This window comes from Papaver somniferum, chromosome 4 (genome assembly GCF_003573695.1).
Source record: "Papaver somniferum cultivar HN1 chromosome 4, ASM357369v1, whole genome shotgun sequence".
Taxonomy (NCBI): Eukaryota; Viridiplantae; Streptophyta; class Magnoliopsida; order Ranunculales; family Papaveraceae; genus Papaver; species Papaver somniferum.
Window position 1 is genome coordinate 27,606,145 of NC_039361.1, and position 6,892 is coordinate 27,613,036.

Genomic DNA, 6,892 nt, shown 5'->3' on the forward strand with positions numbered 1-6,892 from the left:
TGTCTAGTTGATTCTCTAGCAAAGTATTTCGGATTTAGTCCATACAGATTGCTAATCGAAATATTGGGTGGTGTTGTTAGACCCCCTCTTTTTCAGAAACGACCCAGAGCGTGAAAAACGCCAAGAATTAACTAGCCTATGTAGCATTTTCTTGCACAACCTGTCCTCAGTAAGGATAAAAAAGAAGGTAGTGTTACTGTGTTAATCTTGGCGAGCCAATGTAAAATTCATCCATCATCATAAAATTATGAATCCAATTTACGAGGGGCATACAAGAATCATAAAACGTGTAGTAGGTACAAAAAGAGGTATAGGTCAACCAAATTTGACATGAGAGGAAGTAGTGAAATGGGACTTTAAGAGTCGAAACTTCCGAAGAGATATCATTGGACAGAAATGCGTGGAAGTCAACGATCTACGTATCAGAAGCATGGAATATTCAACTTGGTTTCTATGGTAGGTTTTATTTCAAGCCTATCACAAATTGTGTGGGTTTATAGGCTTAGTTTTTGGTTTGGTTCTTTAGGGTATGATCGTTCTTTGTGAACATCATATCGACTTATACCTAGTTAAGAAAATGCCAATTTATTATGTTAGATTTTAAACTATGGTTGGTCGATAGAAACACTCATATCAACTTGTTAACCTTTTCTTTCCTGGATGGATATTAGGTTACAATCTGCCTATAATTCAACCAATATCCGTCGATTTATGATGTTCTCCAATATCAAACCAGAATCCGCATACGCGTATCATCATATCCACTGATTCTAGTTTGACGTTGTAAGGAAAATCAAATCTTTCATGTTTTCGATATTCATTACCATTAGTTAATTTCTTAACTAACACAATTAAGCAGCAACTAACACAATTAACTGACACTAATTAGTAAATAGCAACTATGCCATTCAACATTGAAAAGTAGTTAGATAAGGGATCTTTGAATTACTTCAAAATGGCCATATTCTAACTTTTACGGTGGGCCTCAAACAAAATAAATAGGCATTAATTTAACATTTTACTATTTATTTATGGATCATATTTTGTCAACTTTGCTGACCAAAGTAAAAAAGAGATATTAGGTAGTAATTTAGTTTATATATTGATCATCATTCCAATTTCATCCTTTTCAAATATATGGTATAGATTTGTAACCTTTCAACTTTTAAAGTGAATAATTTTCTTTTTACATTTAGTACCGGAAAAGCTAAATTCATTTAAAAAGAGGGTAAAAGTAGTTATCACCTGAGGCAGTTACAAAAATGTACAATATAATAGCAACCAGTTATATAGGATATACTGGTGTTAGAGCATTGCTCGGTAAAACCCGCCAAGCGTTGGTATGTCAAGGTTGGTTGTCATATTTTAGTATCAAAACTTAAAGTCGCTTGATAATATTACTAGAGTCAACTTCGTTAATTAGACTATAAAGTCTAGAAATGTTGATACATATAAGTATACTCGAAGATTCTGAAGACATATCGACATCAACGAAGATATCATCTTCAACTTGAGGTTAGTAATACAAGACTTGACTTGTTTCTATTTCTACATACGTTACCTTCAAGTCGTTTAGATTGAAAATATAACATGCGAAGTTATATATATGAAAATCTAGTATTAGAGACTTAATTATCTTATAGTGACCAAAGTATCAAGGAAGAATATACAAGTTGTATTACAACTATGGTATATTGAATTATGAAGTATAATACTTATCTTTTGAAATTCGTAATTGAGACATGAACATAATCTTTGTAACTTGTTACTAGATTGTGTAATAAACTTAAGATTGATTTCATGCCCAAAAAACTATGTTTGATTACATGAGTTTAAGGAAGTACACTTACGAGTTGTTTCATAGTTGAAAGAAATCAATGGATTGGTGGTCGGGTTCCTATTGGGGATCTATAGAAGGATCGATCCCTATGCTTTGGGCATCTCTAGCAGGACCAATCCCCATGGAAAAACCTATTTCCGAGCTTACGTACACTTTAGGGTTTGTGCGATTTTGGAAGTTGGGTTTGCGAAATAGGAAAATTCAAGATGTCGACATTGTGAGTAATTTGAGCATGTGTATAAATCTTATCTTTTATTTTTCAAAGATATTCCTTGATACTCAAGGTGAGATCCCAAACAGAAATGTTTGATAATCTTCTATAATATTTTCGAATATATATGTTTTTCTCTTCCATCAAGCAAAACATATCTCTGGAATATATATTAATTAAGTATCTTTTATGCTAGCTAATATTAAGTTGTAATACATGAGGGATTTCGGTATGACAGTTGGATATTGGTTGGAATCATACAAAACCGAAAATAGGTGTTTATTGCGTATATTGAGAATATTTTTGGTTATGAAAATTCTGTTTTGTCCAAACTACCTTGGTCTATAAATAGAGAATTTGTTCTTCTTACAAATTCATCATGAGGAAGGCACTTCATATTGTAGTCACTGCTGTAGCCGGCTTATAATATTACTTGTAATACTATCTTGGAGAGGAGAGTAACCTAATTAGGCGAAATTTCTTACGTCCGCTAGTTTAAAGACTTATGTGGGATCAAGAAGCGTCTAGATAATAGAGTTAGTAGGAAACTAGAATTTACATTGTCATTTTAATCTTCGATTATTGATTTGATTGACTAACGGTTGTTAAACTTTGATTGCACCTAATTGATTATTCTTGAGAGCCTTCTCTTCTGACATAAGGTCATTCAAGATAGATCAAAGGATTAACAGTTGTTTAGATATGTTTTTTAGATTTGACAATGACTTGTGATCATCTATTGTTAATAGACTCCATTCTATGTGTGATTGATCATAAGTTGGAATCAAATTTTGTTGTGCAGATACAAAAGAATACATTGAAGATTTGAAGACAAGAAGATTTCTAATTGTTTCCTATCTTTGTGATTTAACTTTGTGCATAAACTTGATCAGTTGGGATCCGAGTAGGTCTTTTTTTTTAAAAATAATATTTGACAGACAATTGATTGACTAGTCGTAGTAGATCGAAAAACTATAATTTGGTGGTATTCTTCAGCATCTGAATCTGATATTTTTTATAGCCAGAGTATCACGATAATCTAGATCTTGGTAGATCTTTCTTAACAAGGGAGTTTATTAGATTAAACAGAAAAAGATTTGTTGAAGTCAATAATATAATATCTGATTTACTTCTTGAGATTGGAAGAGTGGCTACCGAAAAAATTATTTCTTTACTGTTTCGGAAGACGGTCCAAAGGAGTTGAGTGCTTAAAGTCTTAACTAGGGGTAGTTTACTTGTTGTGTGATTTTACTTCACTTTTCGCATTATAATTATCATTTTAGTTATAATAAAGTGATTGCACTTGTACCGTAATCCAAATACTGGGGTTGATCCGCATAGTTTAAGGTTCAGTTTCAAACTTATATTATATACAAAGTTTATATGTTGTTGTCGCCATCTTTTTGGCAGTCTCTGTCTATATTAGATCACACAAGGTATCAGACTTATAAGTTGATATCGAAAAGATTGTGGTGTACTTGTACCCTCGTCATTTCAACTGGAACATGAATTGATTCGAAAAGGTACGATTTCAAAGATTACAAGACTATGAAAGATCTAGCCCCGTGATCAAATCCTGACTCAGTCTTTCTTCCCAGAAATTACACGTGCATTCATTTCTTTCCAAATCATCCAAATAGCTGCATATGGTAATAATCTCCAAATCCTTGCATTTTCTCCCACCAGACCACCTTGTTTCCGGACCAGAAAATTTTGTAGTAGATTGTCTTACAATCGTCAAGGGATATTAAATGATTGGTGTAGATGGTGGATTTTCGACAAGGGCTAAAATCATAAAACCATAATTATACGTGCTCCTGATTCAGCAATCAGATGAGTATTGAGGCTCATATCTCTCATTGAAGCATGAAAGCTCATGCCACAAGAATCTCTGACTGAAAATACTGTCTCTCAGAGTGTATGTAGATATGTAGTCTCTCAGCTGAGGCAACGACACATCTCATGAATACTGAGAAATTTCAGTAATTACTTATATATAGAATCGAAAGACTGGACGGCTCCTATACAGCTTGCCTGCTAGTATAGAGCAATAAAGTCTTCAGGATGTAACAATATTTTCCCTGACTATATAAAAGAAATATGACGCTTCAACAAGCTCATATCGCTCAATTCCTGAATAATTAATGCTCCCAGACGATCGTACTAGTATAGAGCCATCAATTAATTATTCCTTAATCATTAGATTCATCAACGGAATCCCTGGAAAATATTCTACATTTTTCATAATATTTCGTCACTTAAATCCATGGTTCTTCCCAGCAGAATTCCATGGGTTAGTAATAAATATTCAACACACACGGGCATCTGAGAAACTATCGAGTAAGCCCCGACTAAAATGGTGCAAGTGTACTCAGCAATAATACACTAACGAGCACCTGAATGCGAGCATTCCGAAATACGAATGAACCATAAACCTATGCAAAATAGGAACAAAATAATAAATAATAAAATATTAATCAAGGCGCTGGGGGACTGGGCCCACCGGCCGGTCGGTCGTGACGTGGCCAGTCCCACGCCCAATTCTTTTTTTATCATATTTTATTATTTTCCTTGATCTCATGAAAATCCCTTCATTTGAACAAATATCTTTCATTTTAAGGAAACTCCTCAATTTCATGGTGTTTCCTTCGTATCAAGGAAGTAACATAAAATTGGGAAAGGTGTCGTGGGACCCTGTCTACTAGCCGGACAGCTATTCCCTAGTCGTGGCCGGTCCCACACCTCATGATTCCTCATTATTTTATTATTATATCCCTCATCTCATGAAAACTCCTTAATTTCATGATATTTCCTTCAAGTCATGAAAAATAATATAAAATTAGGAAAACTCGTGGGACCGGTCCCTAGCCGGCCGGTGATGCCCTAGTCGGTTCCACACGCCCCTTATTTTATTATTATTATTTTTTATGTTTCCTTCATTCCATGAAATTCCTTGATTTCATGATATTTCCTTCAAATTATGAAAATTCCTTCAAATCATGAAATAATACATAAAATTAAGGAAAGCTCACGTGACCGGGCCTTAGCCGGCCGAGCATGCCCAAGCCGGTCCAACACACCCTTATTTTATTATTATTATTAATATTATTTTTTTCCTTCATCTCATGGAAACTCCTTGACTTGAAGGAAACTCCTTGATTTCAACAAAACTCCTTGGTTTCAACAAACTCCTTGATTTCATGACATTTCCCTAAAATCATGAAAAATAATATAAAATTAGGAAAAGTGCCATGTGACCGGGCTATTTGGACGACCGTCCATTCCTTGGCCATAGCCGGTACCACACTTCATGATTCCTTAATTTATTATTATTATTATTTCCTTCATCTTATGAAGTTTTCTCAGTTTCAGCAAAATCCTTGATTTCTTCATATTTTCTTTAAATGTTGCTCAAACGCAGATCAGAAAATATCAAAATCCTCAGGACTGAGACACAGACACTTTGGTGACGCTATCATATTACTAGGGATGGTCATGGGGCGGGTATGGGGCGGGGATCTTGTATCCCAGTCACTGCCCCGTTCAAAAAAAAAACCACACCCTCCTCATTACCCGCTTGATCTGGGACGGGGCGGGTATGGGAAATACCCGTACGGGGCGGGTTTTTTACGGGTTACCCATAACATTAAGCTCAAATATGATGAGTTAATTTAATAATCAATACCTAAGTTCAACCAATAATAATAATTTAAAATTTCAAACTCATAAATTCATCGTAAAACAAGCAAAGAAAAACAAATTGGTCTATAAACGAGCATCACTCATTTTAGTTCTTAATTATTTCTTATCAAGTATCTTCCTCCATGTTGATCACCTCATCGTCTGCTTCAGTTTCTTCCCAAAATGTTTCACCATCGAATTTTGATCCACCTAGCCAAAATAAGAAAGTGTATCATATAACCATAATAATGTATTAAATGTAAAAGAAAAACATTTCAATAAAAAGAGAATTTCATTACCATTCAGCATATCCCATAGCCAGTCTTGAGCGCACATCAAAGCTTCCAAAGTTTTTGGATGAAGTCTATTACGTTGGACACTCACAAATCTACCTCCGGTACTAAAAGCTGATTCGGAAGCTACCGTTGAAACTGGAATCGCTAAAATATCTCTAGCCATACACTGCAACACTGGATATTTAATCCCATTTGTATTCCACCATGCTAGTATGTCAAAATTACCAATCCTAGGTAAAAGATCTTCTTCTAAGTAATTGGTTAATTCTGACTTAACATTACTAGTAGGAGCAGTATTAGAGACAAACATATCAAACTTTTCCAAAGGATCTACGTCATCGTTAAAACCATGCATCTCTGAAGTGAAAGACAAATCATTTTGGCTAACAGATGTTTCAGCAAATTTTACTTTCAGTTCATACTCCGTCGCCAAATCAACGCATAAATCGCGTACTCGATCAATTTCGATTTTTGAAAAAGCTTGACCATAAATTTGTGGAAAATAAAACTCAATCAATTTCATCTTAAACCTTGGATCTAACATAATTGCTACGGCCATTAGTCCATTGATCACAAACCAATACTCTTCAAACTTCTCTATCATTTCATATGCCATTTCCTTAATCACACCAACTTTAGATTTTTTCCACTCATTTAATTACAATATAATATCACAAAAACTTGGAAAGAAAAGGTTGGTGGTAGGATAATTTACTCCGGAAAACTTCTCTGTGAAGGTATAAAATATCTTAAGTTTGTCGCACATTTCCTTTGCCAACAACCAATCTTCATCATCTGGCAAACAATCATACTGTGGCTCACGTTGCTTTAGTCGAGCAAAAACCTTCTGATACTTAATAGCAG

The 6,892-nt window shown here is 34.5% G+C and overlaps 1 long non-coding RNA gene across 1 annotated transcript; it reads right to left on the reverse strand.

Annotated features, from left to right (window-relative positions):
• Positions 1–5,748: 5,748 nt before the first annotated feature.
• LOC113273655 lies at positions 5,749–6,074 on the reverse strand. The gene is made up of 2 exons (XR_003322537.1): positions 6,032–6,074; positions 5,749–5,942 (listed from the first exon to the last, which is right to left on the reverse strand). It is a non-coding gene; the product is annotated as an uncharacterized LOC113273655 (long non-coding RNA).
• Between the last annotated feature and the right edge of the window lie 818 nt (positions 6,075–6,892).